Consider the following 13,314-nt stretch of genomic DNA (forward strand, 5'->3'; position numbering starts at 1 on the left):
ACGGTTCCACAGGAAGCATTTCCTTCATATTTTGGGATCTCACATCTCCGTTTTTTTCTACTCAAATGATGTGACTATCCAATCACATGGCAGGATTTGTAAGTATTTTCACACATGGGAATTACCTGATTTGGATTGATCTTCACATCGTACCATAGGAGTGTTTCCTAGGAACATATGAAGCTGCTCAGAGAAACGGGCAGATCTTTCTCTCCCCTTTAACCGGAAGTAGTCCGTTAGAATAGAAGTGGTTCCCGGACCCCTGTCGCAGGCACACTCTCAGGAGTCCTAGCCATCGCAGGACAGTATCCCCGGCATCACAAAAGTCACAGAGCACTCGGGAGTTCATCGAATGAGAAGGTGCACTTTAGAACAGCGGTTCTTAACCTGTGGGTTGCGACCCCTTTGGGGGTCGAAGGACCCTTTCACAAGGGTCGCCTAAGACCATCGGAAAACACATATATAATGACATATTGTTTTTGTGATTAATCACTATGCTTTAGTTATGTTCAATTTGTAACAATGAAAATACATCCTGCACATGATGATTCATAACAGTAGCAACGAAAATAATTTTATGGTTGGGGGTCACCACCACATGAGGAACTGTATTAAAGGGTCGCAGCATTAGGAAGGTTGAGAACCACTGCTTTAGAAAATAATGTGATCTCTGTAGAGGAGATGGGGTCGTCGTGGAGGGCAAGGCTGGTCTTAAATGCACCCCAAATCCCGCCTGGAAAGCTCTGAGGACCTGGTTTAACTGTCTCTTGCCTCGTGGGGCCTGGAGCTCAATGAAGTTGTTGAATGTTGCCCCCTCCTCTCCCCTCCCCCACCCCAGATTCCTCTTGGGTGTGAGGATCTGGCAAAGGTCTCCAGAGGGTAGTGTGTTCTCCCACATTTCCCAGAGGCACAGCGACTGCAGAGGAAGCCACTTGCTCTGAGGTGGCACTGGCGCCCTGGCACCACAGTGGGGCGCCAGCACTCTCCCCACCGGTCGCCTGGGACACCTCCCCCCCGCCCCCCCCCCCCCCCCCCCCCCCGCGCCTGGGACCACCCCCCCACTCCCCCCCACCCCCGCTTGTTCAGGAAGCCCGGTAGGAACCGAAGTGGCTTGTCCTCTGGTGGGGGCGGGGGAGGGGGGGGCGCGGAGGACAGTCTCAAGAGTACCTTGTGATAGGTAGTAGAACTGATTTCACACTGGTGGTTTACTCGTTCTTATAATACTCACATTTTACCTCCTTCCTTCTTTGAAATCTGCAATCTGCTTTGTATAAGCACTAACGCCCTAGCTTTGTAATGAGATTTCAGTTAAAACCCTGTGTCTCTAAAAAGTTAGCGCTTTCGCCCTGGCTGGATGGCTCGGTTGGTTGGAGCATTGACCTGTGCACCAAATGGTAGCAGTTCATTCCCGTCAGGGCACCTGCCCAGGCGCAGATTTGATGCCCAGTCGCCTGATAGGGGAGGCAACCAATGGATATTTCTCTGTCTCTCTCCCTTCCTCTCTCTCTCTAAAATCAATAAACATATCTTCAAGTGAAGCTAAAAAAATAGCTAGCACTCATATTATTGTTTACTTATTGATTTTTTAAATTTAAATTCTTTATTGTTGAAAGTATTACATAAGTCTCCTTTCTCCCCATTGACCTCTCCCCAGCCGCTCCCTCCCCCCAGCACAGGCCCTCACCCTCCTGCTGTCTGTGTCCGTTGGTTATGCTCATATGCATGCATACAAGTCCTTTGTTTGGTCTCTTACCCCCCCTCCCCCACCTTCCCCCTTAGGGTTAGATGGTCTGTTTGATGCTTCTCTGTCTCTGGATCTATTTTTGTTCATCAGTTTATGTTGTTCATTATATTCCACAAATGAGTGAGATCATGTGATATTTATTTTTCTCTGACTGGCTTATTTCACTTAGCATAGTGCTCTCCAGGTCCATCCATGCTGTTGCGAATGGTAAGAATTCCTTCTTTTTTTACAGCAGCGTAGTGTTCCATTGTGCAGATGTACCACAGTTATAGACTTCACTATAATAACAAAATCAATCAGTCTCAACCAGCCTCACTTTTAAAAGAAGAGCAGCCCTATTAGTGGTGTGAATGCTTTATCGATGTGTAAGAAATTACAGTCTCTTCTTTTTGCTAGAAATGTGTTTCATTTCAGCAGAGAAATGTTTTGCTATCTGATACTAGTAAACCACTTTATGCAAATTCAAGGTTATAAATAAGAGCAGTGTTTTTAATATTGAAACCTCCTAGTATCTATATATATAAAAGGCTAAGTGTCCATCCGTCCGACTGGTAACTATGACATGCACTGACCACCAGGGGGCAGACCCTCAACACAGGAGCTGCCATGACACGCACTGGTCATTTAAAGATAAACAGCACCACAGATCTGGAGCTGACAAACTAACACCTGGCTTCCCCCAAATGGGACACAGGCCCCATTACCACCCAGAGTGACACCTCACCAAATCACAGCCAATGCTGCCAATACCTCATGGTGCAAAATGCGGCCCACAGCCCAGCCCAGCCTGGAAATGGTTGCTGTGGGCACCAGGTAATGATGTCACGTAGCACTCCTGGCTTCCTCTCCCTAGTGCAGGGGTGGGCAACCTTTTGTGAGTGCGTGCCAAAACCAGAAAAATCTCTGACTCAAAATTCTTCTGCGTGCCAACCCTAATTTTTTGAGAACATGTTATACCTACTTGATATCTCTTAAGGTGTACGTATGTGAAGAACCTTGAAGAAATAATAAAATTTATTTGAGTGACAAAAACACAGTATATGATGATGAAAAATACATTTATTTTTTAATGTATACATGTACACTGATAGTCCGACAGAAAACTTTATGACTCCGTTTGATATTATCAGTGGGACTTTTGCTGCTGCATCACTGATGACAGAGATTTTACATCAGGTTTATATTTTGTGACCTTCAGAGATATACACGAGCTACAACTTTCATCTGTCAGGCTACTCCTATTACGAGACTTAACAAAATTCATCACTGAGAACAAAGATTCACAAGTGTATGTGGATGAAACCAAAACACTGGTCGGATCTAGGAAGGCAGGGAGAGTTAAGGCAGAGGCATAGAAATTGCTCTTCCCCTCTCTCATCAATCCATGTCTATGGTCTTTAAGATAACTTGTTATGTAAAATTATTTATTTATCTAAGATGCACCTGCACTGAATTTATCTGAAAAATAAAAAAGTCGATATTAAGAAAAAAATTGTAAATGGAAGATTATAAGAAAGGGTTTCGTGTGCCAGCAAAAGTTACTGGCGTGCCATGTTTGGCACGCGTGCCAGGGGTTGCCCACCCCTGCCCTAGTGACTAGCCTCCTTGGAGTTTCTTCAGCCCAGGAACCCAACTTGCTTTATAGCCAGGTGCAAACATTTTACAGTTTAACCAAATGTTTGTGTTTTCCTGTGCCTTATCTCATTTGATCCTCACAGAAGTCTTGGAGTAGGTAGACAGGAGACTTGGTAGAATCCTATTTTCTTTTCATTAGCCAGAAAAAGGAGATTTAGAAAGTTTATGCCGAAACCGGTTTGGCTCAGTGGATAGAGCGTCGGCCTGCGGACTGAAAGGTCCCAGGTTTGATTCCGGTCAAGGGCATGTACCTGGGTTGCGGGCACATCCCCAGTAGGAGATGTGCAGGAGGCAGCTGATCGATGTTTCTCTCTCATCGATGTTTCTAACTCTCTATCTCTCTCACTTCCTCTCTGTAAAAAATGAATAAAATATATTAAAAAAAAAAAAAAAGAAAGTTTAGAAACTTGACCCAGCTGAAAAGAAGTAAGAAATGGTGGAACTTGAAAATGACTGAAGGTTTTCTCACTGCACAGAATATAGTCAAACACTGCTGCAGTTAAATATTGTACCCTTTGTTCTCCCTGTGTGATCTACAATAATAATCTGCTTCATGTTGATATTTACTGCTGTGTTACTGACAATTACCTGAAAGAGAAGTTGGGGTGCTTCACTGGGCTGGAAAAAGTTTAGCTAAATCAGAAAGCAGGTCTAATTAAGCAAGTTTATCTACATACATAAAGCTCTCACTGGTGCCAACTACACGCATGTGTTTCCATCTGTCATTGTTGATAGTGAATTTGGTTGATATTTCTATTATAGAGAAAGGTGAATAGCGATATTAAAATATTTCTTCTAATTAATTTCCTTTCAATGTGCCCAAATCTGTGCACTGGGACACTAGTATTTAAATAAAATTCTGTCTTCAGGTATTAAACACTAAGCTTTCAGAGCCTCAGTTTGCCTATCTATATATATAAAAGCCTAAGCGACCATTTGACCATTCGACCAGTAGCTATGATGTGCGCTGACCACCAGGAGGCAGACGCTCAACACACAGGCATGGAAACATGGAACAGACTAATGAATCTCAGAGGAAAGAGGGGAGGGGGGGCGGGAAGAGATTAACCAAAGATCTTATATGCATACTAGAGGCCTGGTGCATGGATTCATGTACCAGTGAGGTCCCTTTGCCTGGCCTGTGGGGATTGGGCTGAAACTGGCAGCCTGATATCCCCTGAGGGGTCCCGGATTGCAAGAGGGCACAGGTCAGGCTGAAGGACCCCCCCCTCCAGTGCACAAATCTGTGCACTGGGCCTCTAATCCTATATAATCCTATATAATAAAGAGCTAATATGCAAATGGTTGTCACACCCTCTTGCCATAATGGCTCAAACATGCAACACTGGGAAGAGAGGAATAGGGACCAGCCAGGCAGCTGCCCGGGAGAGGTAGAAGCTGCCCACCCCGCGGTCCCAGATGCCAGCAGCTGTGCCTGTGCCTGTGGCCCAGGAGAGGGACAAGCTGCCCGCCCCATGGTCCTGGGTGCCTACAGCTGCGGCCCGGTGAAGCCACCTGCCCATGGTCCCCTGTGGCTGTGGCTGGCCCGGGCAAAGCTGGCTTGGGTCCTGGGTGCCTGTGGCTGGCCAGAGGGAGGGAAGCCTGAGTCCCGGGTGCCTGTGACCGGCAGGAGGAGGGATGCTGGATGAGGCAGAGGTGGTTAGGGGCGATCAGGCAGGCAGACAGAGGTGGTTAGGGGCAATCAGGCAGGCAGAGGTGGTTAGGGGCAATCAGACAGGCAGGCAGAGGGGTTAGGGGTGATCAGGCAGGCAGGCAGGTGAGCGGTTAGGAGCCAGCGGTTCCAGATTGTTAGAGGCAGTCGGACATCCCCTGAGGGGTTCCAGATTGGAGACGGTGCAGGCCGGGCTGAGGGTCCCCACCCCTCGTGCACAAATTTTGTGCACCGGGCCTGCAGTATAAAATAAGAGACTTGGAATAAGAAACTTTGTTTCTTTATAAAAGGCTTTACAAATCTAGGATTTGAATCCACCTCCATCCTGAGCCACCTCCTCAGGCACGTGTGGGAGGAGGTACTTTCTGTCCCTGAAACTCCCTGAGTCATATCTGAACTCTGATGTAATGCAGTCACAAAGCCAGAAGACAACCACCCCCCAGGAACCTCCAGTACTGTCGGTCCTTACATATAAGGCACACTCATGCATCAATTAAACACACATTTAGGGTCTCTACCTTTGCTCGCTGCTATCTAACAGTCTCTTTGCACCTTTGAGAACCCAGTAAACAAGAGCACTGCTTCAAGGATTGTAGGGGAGGAAAATAATGTGTCCTCTCTCCTTCTGAGTTTTTAGCTGAGATCTCTGTAAAAACAACAACATGTTAACAAGAGAAAAATAAAAAGAAGTTTATCTCAGTCCATGGTGGCTTAGAATTCAGGATAAAATACCATCTTCGTAGGGAATGGAGAGGGAAATGTAGCCTCTTAAGGGAGAGTAAATAACTTTTAGGAAAGACAAACAGGACCTTAGAAGGATAGGTGAGAGATGTGATAGTTTGTGACATTGTTTGTCTGGTGTCAATTTCTGGCCTGCTCATCAAATGACAGTTCAGTCTTTCCTGGTTGATGAAACTCTTACGGAGGAGATTAATGATGGCTGAGTTACTTTTGGAAGTTCTGTCTTTAGGTAGATGAAGGGGATTCAGAGGAAGCTTCTCCCTGCATTTTCTGTTTTTCAAATGCCTATTGCTCAAATTCGTCAGTGGACCAAAGTGATAGATTTGGGGGTGGCATATTCTGCTACCCTTCAAGGTCATGGCAAAGAAGTTTCTAGAAATAGGAGTTGGAAGTGAGAACATTCGAGATGTATATTTTGTTCGGTATTCTAGAATTTAATCAATTGCTACCATACTGGAAATAGACAAACCTGACCACACCAAGCCTGGAAATAAAGGAAGCAGAGTTTAAAATGCCAACCTTCATCCAAGTGTCTTTGTTGGCGTCCTGCTGCTCTTGGTCTTGAGTAACCCCTTACGGCTTTTCGAGGCTCCACGTGTGTCCGAAGGCCCCTTTGAAAAGCGTGCTTGTGCAGATCTTATTTAATAAGAGTCCACTCTGAGGAAATCTCATTGGCGACCTCCAGACTGTGCAGAGAGGACTGTTTCTGTGGTTTCCTAAATCTCCCCCAGGGGGAGGAGCAGAATCTAGAGGTGCTGCCTCTGAGCCTCCGCTTCCGCCATCCCTGAGCTTTGACAGTTCTGATTATCAGCCTTAAAACTGGCAAACACCTTAGAGCAGTGGTTCTCAACCTGTGGGTCAGGTCCCCTTTGGGGGTCGAACGACCCTTTCATAGGGGTCACCTAAGACCATCGGAAAACACATATATAATGACATATTGTTTTTGTGATTAATCACTATGCTTTAATTATGTTAAGTTTGTAACAATGAAATTGGGGGCCACCACAACATGAGGAACTGTATTAAAGGGTCGCGGAATTAGGAAGGTTGAGAACCACTGCCTTAGAGAGACATTAATTGAAAGCGCAGGGTGTGCTATGTTTTCATTTGCCCATTCATTAATTTATTTTAACAACCGAACATCAAGTATTTACTTAACTTTCTTAGAATCTACTCTGTGCTAGGCGTTCCTTCCTACAGGAGGTACACAGATGGACCAAGTGGATTTTGAGAACTATGTAGCATGACAGACTGGATAGAATAAGAGCAATAGCTAACATTTACTGATTGCACGCAATGAGTCAGGCTCTTTGCAAACAGTGCATCTATCATCTTGTTAAATACTCATAATACTTTAAAATCATAGATGTTATTAGTACAACTTATTTCAAAAATGAAAAAATCGAAAGAAAATTGCACAACTTGCCTTAGGTCACACAGCCCGTCAACATTTGAGTACAAATAACTTGACTCCAGAGGCTACAGCATACATGCCAGGCTGCAGAACAATATGGTAATGATGGTGGATGGTAATGGTGGTGGTGATGGTGGTGTTGGAGATAGTAGTGGTGGTGATGGTGATGATGCTGGTGTTATGATGGATGATGGTGATTACGATGGTTGCTAGTGATGATAATAATGATGATGGTGATGATGGTAGTAACCACAATCTCCTGTGATGAGAAGCATTCTCCCCCATTGAGATATATGCATATACACATAGCCATGGACACAGGCAAAGGCCTGGGGTGGGGCAGGGGCATGGTGGAGGGGTAGAGGGGAGGAAATGAGAGACATATATAATACTGTCAATAATCCTATCTAATAATAGACAGACATGGTAATTGACCATACCTTCACTACGCCTCCCATTGGCTAATCAGCGTGATATGCAAATTAACCGCCAACAAAGATGGTGGCTAATTTGCATACTGTAGGTAGGGTGGGTCAGCGCCATCCCGCCTGCCCCGCTGCCATCCGGGCCTGCTATCTGTGGCCCAGGGCGGTGGGCGTCCCATGTTCAACCCGACCAGGGGCAGCCAGGTGGGGCAGTAGCGACCCGCAGGCCCGCCCGGCCACCGTCCGGGTGTCCTGTGTGCGACCCGACCCAGGGCAGCGGGGTGGGACAGCGTGGCTCCTCTGTCACCCTAGCTTCCTCATCACAGCTCCCTTGGGGGCCTAAGCCTTTAGTCGGACATCCCCCGAGGGCTCCCTGGCTGCCAGAAGGATGTCTGACTATAAGCTTAGCCCTGATCCCCCATGGAGTGGGCCTAAGTTGACAGGTGAACATCCCCCAAGGGGTCCTGGACTGCAAATGGACGCAGGTCGGGCTGAGGGACCCCCTCCCCCCAGTGCACAAAATTTTGTGCACCGGGCCTCTAGTAAAATATAATAAATTTAAAAAAGAAATGTGAGACTCAAAAGTTAATAAAGTCGATCAAAAGATATTCAGTCTCTAAATGACTGAGTTGGAACTAGAAGAGAAGTCTCTCTCCACTCTTGTAGATGCCTCTAATGTGACAGAAGCCACAGAGAAGTAAGTATGACAAGCTGTGGAAATTTGAAAGTGGGAATTAGCAGGCAGGGCTCTGGAGGTCCTGACAAGGAAACTGGCATTTCTACTGGCAATGGGTGATCTTTGAAAGCTTGAGCAGAAACACATGAGATGACCTGAGTGTTATATTAACAGGATTCTTCCAGTTCTTGACTTGAGAATAGACTCTAGTAGAGCAAGGACAAAAGCAAAGACACAAGGCAGGAAGCTTTCATAATAATCTGGACTAGAGGTGATGCTAGCGTGATGTGGTGGCTGGAGGGATGGGAAGAAGTGGTTGCATTCTGATGATATTTAAATTCTGGATATATTTTGAAGGTAGAGTTATCATTATTACCTGAAAGACCAGATTTTGAGGGTGAGAGAAAAAGAAGAATCTCTATAGGCTAATTGTAAGAATGGAGTTGCCTTAAGAAAGTTCTGTCTCTTTAAGACAAGGCAGAAAAATTCTGGAGGAAGTAGTTTAGAGAGATGTTTGTCAGGAACTTTGGAGGTGGTAGGCTTAAATGTCAAAGACAAATACGCAGGGTTGGGGTTTAGGAGACAGGCTCAGATGGGTATATAAATTTCTGATCATCAGCTAATAATAGGTTGTTATATACGATTAAGGTAATACCCGTCGCAATGACAGAAACACACTGCCCTTAAAGAACAGAGCTGAGACTTAAACCCTGGAACTTCCTGGCTTCAGTGAATAAAACTCCATAGTTGGGAGCGGGGGGAGCCTTGGGGGAGGGGTTCACACAGTCACGCAGGGACCTCGGTTAATAGAGGTGTTCCAGTTGGTATCCTCACCCCGCTGGTATGGAGAAAAGTGAGTGATGCCAATAAAAACTTTTTGAGGAGTAAAGTTCACTTCTGTTCGTATTCCATTGTCAAGAAATAGAAGAGTGATCACAATAATGTGAGAGAAGAACTTGAAACTATAGTCTCTGGCTGGGTGTGTTTCCCAAAGAGCAGCTCTGCACTGGGGAGTGGAAGCACTGCTCTGGCAGCCAGCCGGCACATCCCACCGGGAGCACCGAGCCACCATGGAGTGACGTCGAAGGAGGAGGGTCAAGGACTGAGCCTAGGACATGCCAGACTTGCAAGTTACAGAACTGCTAAAAGACTAGTAAAAAAGACTGAGAGTGAACATTGAGAAAACAAGGGGGAAGTTCAGAGGAGTGCCTTGTCCAGGAAGTCAAATAGAGCACTTCATGGACTGGAGAGTGAATAATGGCATCAAGTGCTAATGGTAGGTCAAGGTGTTTGATCAAGAAACATGGAGGTTTGGGACCTTAAGAAGAATAATTTTTGTAGAGCTGTAGATATAAAAGCTTGACAGGCTCAAGAGAGAAGTAGGGAGAAAAGTTGGAGATAGGGAGCATAACATCTATTTCAAGGGATTTTATTATCTGGGAAAAGAAATAAAAAGGACAGTAGCCAGAGTGAAACATGGGATCAAATAAAGAAACATTTACAAAGATTGGAGAAATAACAGCATATTTGTATAGTGATGGGAACGACCCAATTACAAGTGGGAAAAGTGAATGACTTAGAAGAGAAAAAGGGAAATTGCTGAAGCATTTTTCTGGTTAGATGAGTGAGGTGGCACCCAGTGTGCTGGTGGAGGAATAAGGCTTGGCGAGAAGAAAGGACAGTTTACCCACAGCAACAGGAAAGGAGGGACACTGATACAGGTGGTGAGCATTTGTGATGAGAGCAGTGTAAGAAGTTCTTGCTTCATTGCTTGGAATTTTCAGTGAGAGTGAGAATAGGGAAAAAGGCATTGGAGATTTGAGGAGAAATATGAAATATTTGTCAAGGAGAATGGAAGAGAAAATGGAACAGAATTAGAGCACTCGAGGTTAATAATCATGCGTATACAATGGGGCCAGTCAGCTCAATCGTGTATGTTCTGCATCTACATTTTCCTGCATAAGCGCAGGCATGCCATGGGCACCGAGCAGATGAATTCATATTGTGGGGCCGCCAGGCAGTTAGGAGAGAGCAAGGCAGTTGAGTGCTTGTGGAGGACAGGGGATAACAGAGGCTCATGGCACTGAAGTCTTGTAGGATCACAGGGTGGTGTGTGCCATGGAGTCAAAGATGGATGCAGTTAGGGCATCAGGGGGAGTGAACTGGAACAATAACCAGGGGCAAGTGAGCATAAAATGTTTAAGTTTGAATTTATTTACGAATTTGTTTATTTTTTGTATACTTTGGTTTTTGAAAGGCTGAAAAAGGTTAATGTAAGTAATTTGTAAAATATGTGAATACTTGATTTATTCATTCAACAAATGATTATTCAACTGAACATTTTTAGACTTTGTGATAGACATGCATGAAGTTTTTAGTTAATGAAACTCATTTTCTCATGGATTGGAGTAAATCTTAGATGGTAACTCAAGCTTGGAGAAAGTTCTGACTCCAGAAGCAAATGAACAGCCTATAAAATGCTGGTCTCATAAACTCATATTTATAAACTGGTGTAGATCACAAGAGGTTTTTGCCAGGAACACAGCCTTGACTTTCTTTAGAATTCTGTGCTTGAGTAAAATGTGCTATTTGTATTAAATAGTAACTTATCCTTCATAAGAACTATACAAATTTAGAGTAAGATTTAAACACCATAAAGTGCTGAATTCAGTAAAATATTTCCAGGTAATTTCCAGTGCTTCATCTGCGTTAATCTGCCCAGCTATCAAACACCGCCCTGGCCTTGCTCTGGGAACCTGCCTCCTCGGGGAAGAGCTGCTTAAGTGAGTGCAGTCAGTCCTGGCATTCTGCGGGATGCTGTAGGAGCCCTTCATTGGTTATCAGGTAACGCATGGCCTCCTTCCTTGTATGCGTGCCTGGCGCCCATGGGGGGTGTGCTGCCTCTAGAATGGGAGCTGATGGGGCAGATGCCCTGGGTTGGTGGAATGGAGGCACATAGTCAATGCTCAGCCAGTTGTATCAAACATTCCTTTGAGGCTAGTAGGGGTGGTTCAATAAATTTAAGAAGTCTATTTATAGATTAAACAGTACATTAGACGTGGACTGTACATAAGAAAGGTTAAAATGGGGAATAGTTTGGGGATCTGGAATGGATTAATTCAATTTACATTATAGTCAAACCTCATTTCTGGAACGTCTCCCATCTCAAACAATTCGGTTCTCAACCAAGTTATTCACAGAAAATATGTCCAAAACTTCCGTTTTCGACCTGACCACCCTTTCATGCTGATACCTCAGCAAGACAAAGATCACCTCTCAGGCAACAAAAGGAGAGAATGTTTTTGTTGCTGGTGAATGAAAGGACAAAGAACTCTCCTCCATCTTGTCTTGTAGGGCTGGGCCCTCAGCCTAAGCCCCCTCCCTTTTCTGAGTGACCACAAGAATGCCAGTACTGTCCTAACTCCCCCAACCACCACCTGAGTGGACCAATGAAGCTCCAGGAATGCAGCTAAGGTCCTAAGAAGGCTATAGTGGGGGACGGCTCAAGCCTCAGAATGTGCTGGTCACTTCCTGACCTTTGTGCTGTAAGACCCTGCTGAAAAACCCCGACCTAAATGACCAATCTCTGTAACCCACGTCACTGCCCTAAACCCACCCAAATGGCCAGCCCTATAGAACCTTTGTTCTCCCGGGGCACGCGCGCGCTCTCTCTTTCTCTCTCTCTCTCTCATCTCGCTGCTGCGCCGGAAAGAGGCTGAGAGCCAAACCCAGGTTTGAATAAAGACTCCTTGATTTTGCATTGGAAAAGGCTCCCTGGTGGTGGATTATTAGGGACCCCGAACTCTGGGCATAACAGTGAAATCGATGATTAGCACAATTTTAAAACTAAAGAGAAATCAAGAGCGCCAATGCGGCTGAGGGTGTGCAAGTGCTCACAACGCGGTCCCAGGCCCTCAGAGGGGTGGGAAGCTGTTGTTGATTGGATAACGGAAAGCATTTCCCAGGCGGTGATATACAGGTATTTGAATGAGTGAAATAAGGATAGGGGCCTTGATGAGCTGCCTGGTCATTTCCGAGGGCGCTCTTTTTTATTCTGTTTGCCATTTTTGTTTCGTGCAGTTCCATCTGAACTCTCCTTCAGTCTTTTTGCATGCTTTTCTTATCTTTGAAAAGTATCCAGGTAAAGAAAAGGAAATTGAGCTGTTTTGATAGGGGCAGAAATAGAACATTGGGATCAGGTATATTCTAAGAAATATTACTCATGCTCTGTTAACTGTGATTGCTTTGTTCTGATTAAAGAAAGGACATTCCAAGCTGGCTGGGAGTTGCACACAGGCCCTGGGAGCTCCACTGGAAATGCGGGCCACCCTCCCCATCCAGGAGCTGCCTGTTATCATGGAACATTAACCAGTTAACTACCACGTGCCCAAAACAGAAACCATCCCCACACCCCACGATATTTTGAATTTAATTTAAGAAGTCAATTTGCAATGAATATAAAAATAAATATATTACTCACAATTTGGGTGTTCTTGAATATTTTCAGCTGAAAACTCTCACGAAAAATGATTTTAAAGTCGGTCGGGGCTGCCACTTAGGGAAAACGTTCTTTTATAGCAGCGGGAGACGTGTGAGGAAGGTCCTCCACTTGCATCTACAGAAGCTTATGGCATACAATGGGTTAGCAACCTTATTGTAGAAACCAGAGCTGCCAGCCCTGCTCTTTGAAAACCCAAGCCCTTTGCATACCGCCAGGCCTTTGCAAACCGCCAGCCTGCATTACCTGTAAACTGCCCATTTTGCATACCCATTCTTATCCCCTTTACCTCCTTCCCCAGGTACTCTTTGTCCTTCTACCCCATATAAGCAGCCGACTTATGGGAGGCAGAGCAGATGTCTGTGGATGACCTGCTGCTCTCCCACGCTGCCGGCAGGGTTGGAATAAACGCTTGTATAGGATTCGACCCTGTCTCTGCTGAATTGGCTCAAGTAGGGACAGGCAGCCCGGACCCATTGATTATCTGGTTATAATTTAATATGCAAGTC

At 45.3% G+C, this 13,314-nt stretch overlaps 1 long non-coding RNA gene across 1 annotated transcript in view; it reads left to right on the forward strand.

Moving 5' to 3' along the window:
- LOC139019525 (uncharacterized) overlaps positions 1–12,783 on the forward strand; it is a 29,395-nt gene extending 16,612 nt beyond the window's left edge. Inside the window, exons 3-4 of the long non-coding RNA XR_011473122.1 lie at positions 10,993–11,151; positions 12,568–12,783. This is a non-coding gene — a long non-coding RNA (uncharacterized lncRNA). The remainder of the gene's footprint in view (positions 1–10,992; positions 11,152–12,567) is intronic.
- The last annotated feature ends 531 nt before the right edge of the window (positions 12,784–13,314 follow it).

Source organism: Myotis yumanensis, unplaced genomic scaffold (genome assembly GCF_028538775.1).
Source record: "Myotis yumanensis isolate MYYU_CA2020_CCGP unplaced genomic scaffold, mMyoYum1.0.hap1 SCAF_11, whole genome shotgun sequence".
In the NCBI taxonomy this organism is placed as follows: domain Eukaryota; kingdom Metazoa; phylum Chordata; class Mammalia; order Chiroptera; family Vespertilionidae; genus Myotis; species Myotis yumanensis.